The sequence below is a fragment of the Ursus maritimus genome, unplaced genomic scaffold (genome assembly GCF_017311325.1).
Source record: "Ursus maritimus isolate PB19 unplaced genomic scaffold, ASM1731132v1 scaffold_5, whole genome shotgun sequence".
NCBI lineage: Eukaryota > Metazoa > Chordata > Mammalia > Carnivora > Ursidae > Ursus > Ursus maritimus.
Window position 1 is genome coordinate 7,280,099 of NW_024426663.1, and position 3,403 is coordinate 7,283,501.

A 3,403-nucleotide genomic window follows, 5' to 3' on the forward strand; every position below is an offset into this window, starting at 1 on the left:
CCCCCCCCCCCCCGCCCCGCGCCAGTACCCCTTCTCCTGTGCAAAAACACCGCTTGAGGCCCCAGCCCTAGCTCAGCGGGCTGGATCCGGAAGCGGAGGGGATTTGGCCCTGGGGCTTACTCTGCCCGCCACCTGCGCGGGTTAGATCACGCGGTGCACCTGCTTCTCCCTCCTGAACTAGGAGCCGCAGAGTCCTTCACGCCAGATCGGTTCCAGCCTTCCCCCTCAACTACGTTTCCCAGAGCCCACCGGGGCCCAATTGGGTCTTGTGACGCACGTGGCAGCGTCAGTGCCTGGCCTTTCTTAGGGTGGGAGGGGTGGGCGGCTGATAAGTGTTTCTGTCGGATTCGCGAGACGATGTTCTGCGCTGCCTCTTTACCGGGGCGCGGTGGGGCACCACCTGTTCAGGAGAGAAAGTTGTGAACTCAGTCTCCTAGAGCCTAAGGCAAGTTCTGTGGAAAAATGCAGCCGTTTTGACCAGGGATGTCAGATCTTTTTGGTGTTTGAGGGACTCAACCCCAGCCTTTTGGGTTTTTTTGGGGGGGCTGAAGAATCTTCTTGTGTATCATGAGCCAGAGAAGGAAGCAAGAATGAGTTTCAAATCATATGTGTTTGGGAGCTGCAAGTCTTCTGTCTCCTTTTTCTTCCTCCAGACCTGTAAAACTCTGTACTTCTCACTGGAGGAGCCTGAGGGAAGGAGTTCGCACCACTTAAGCCTTAAAGTCATGGCCCAGATAAATTGCTATCTTCCTTCTTTCCTCAGACGCCATCTTGTTTTTCATGACTTACGCTCAATATTTTGTCTAAAGTTTGCTATCCTAACAGGATCTCTGGGCAATTGGTCTTCAGTTCTTCCTATTTTGAGAACTGAATAGGGGGCAGAATGCTAAAGAAATGTTCTCAAATAGCCCACTTCCCACTCTTACTCAGGAGATTACTCCACACATCCAGGGAACTCAGTGCTCAGCACAGCTCTGATGGTGCAGAAATACATGCCCTGGAGGGAATTAGAAAGCACTGCGACCTGTGGTGTCATCTGTCAGTATTTACCAGCCTATGAGGCATAGGCACTGGCCAGCCAGAAAGACACAGGTCAGGGATGGAGCAAGGCCTTGGAAGCCACCTGCTAGATCTGATATTAACCCTTAGTTTCAAGATTGAGGGTTCTGGGAAAAGGGATTTGAATAGTTCAGTTTGGAGGGTGTTTGGTGTAGGAGCTGTTTACCAACCATTTTATCAATCTGTCAGGCTCTAAGGCTTACACATTCTCTTTGATTTGAACATTTCTGAAATTGGGATGTCTTTTTTTCAACCATTGGAATATTCAACTTGATGAAATACAATAATATTGCCTACATTATACATAGCGGTTTTTGAGGCCAGAGGGGAGATAGTCCTGATACCTGATAGGGGGCACCTGCTTTAGGAGGAATTTAAAAGGTTTGTGATTGGTGCCTTTAGCACAGAGATATGGGTCAACAGGGTAGGAGCTCGGACAGGGAATTGATGGGAGATGAAGCACAAGTTTCATTGTTGAAGGGTCTGGTTTAAAGTTGAAGCAGTTTGGGTAATGAAGACCTATGTACAACTTTAGGTTAGCCTTCCCAGCTCTCTGTTCATCAAGGTGTGGCCCAATGGACAGTTACAAGTTGCAAGTAAGGAGCTGATCTCCTTAACCTGAAGTCTGGGGACTTCCTGGACAAGTTCCTGGAGGTCCATGAACTCTCAATGTATGCACAGTGAGTTGTATGTACAGTGTTGCATATTGGAGCCTAGCTATATTTTTCTAGGGATCAGGTCTGAAATTCGGCTTAGAGACATATAACCCCTGTCTTAGCTCAGGCTGCTACAACAAAATACCGTAAACTGGGTGACTTACACAACAAACATTTATTTCATACAGTTCTGAAATCTGGAAGCCAGATCCAGGGTGCTAGCATGGTTGGGTTCTGGTAAGGACCCTCTTCTAGGCTGCAGACTGGCAACTTCTTGTATCCTCACATGGCGCAAAGAGTGCTCCGGTTCCTTCGTTGTCTTTTTTTTTTTTCTTTTTTCATGTGCTAGCTATAGTTTTAATTCACATTAAAATAAATATTAAGCTATTAAAATAAAAAGTTATTATACACATCATGCTTAAAATCATCTCACATACTACCTGTGGTATAATTATCATCCATTGTAAAACATTGAACTGTGTTAACTTTTAGGATTGACTTATTTGGGTTCTGGTTTTCCACTTAATAACTTTATTGTATATATCTTTTGTTGCCTCAAGATAACTTGCTAAAAGGGACCCAACTGCAGGTGGTAGAATTCTTTTTTTATGAAAGTACCAGTCACATTCATGAGGGCTTTACCCTTATGGCCTAATTGCCTCCCAAAGGCCCCACCTCCAAATACTATCGTATTGGCTGTTAAATTTCAACATGTGAATTTTGGAAAGACAAAAACACTCAGTCCATAAAAAACCCCAAAGTGTGATGTAAGAACTGGCAAGGGTTTTTGCAATAATCTTGCCCTAAATTGGTATCTCTAAGTGAATGCATAGCTACGTAATTTATGGTTTGTATATAACATAGAACTTGGTACAGCCATAAATCATATTTAATTGTTCACAATTACAGTTGAACATAGCCTGGGTATTGGATGATGTTAAGGACTTACTTTTAATTTTGTTAGGTGTGGTGCCATTTTGTTAGGTGCCGTTCATTAGAGATGTAACCTGAACTATTTAGATCTGAAATGTCATCATATCTAATTTAAAGTAGTTCAGCAATATACATAAATCAAATATGGTCTCATTAAATATGAAGAATCATTAAATATCGGTGACGATTATGTGCATGCATGCTTTTCTCATTCTCTTGACATAGGTCGATAATTAAATTTTTCCCTATTTTTTGAAATAAATCACAGAAAAATTAAAAAATGTCATTAGGAAAAATATTGGATAATGTTCACAGTAACAAACTAGAATACTCTAGAAATTAAATTGTATTTAAATAGTATTTATAGTAAAAAGTATTTTAAAATATACTGTAAAATATCTGCACATAGATGTTATTTTTTAGTTGGTGATTTTTGTGGGGGAAAGGTCAGAGGAATTCACACTTATGAAGTACCTACAATGGCATATTGCACCATGCCATCTGCTTTATCTCTGGTGTATCACAAGTTCTGGTGTAACATTTTGTTTAAGACCCATGTTTCCTTATTGATTTTCTGTCTGGATGATCTATACATTGATGAAATAGTAGGGGTTTAAGGTCTCCTACTATTATTGATTGTTGTCTATTTTTCCCTTTAGGTCTGCTAACATTTGCTGTATATATTTATGTGTTCTATCATGGGCATGTAAATATTTACAAATGTTATATTCTCTTGTTGGATTGACCCCTTATGG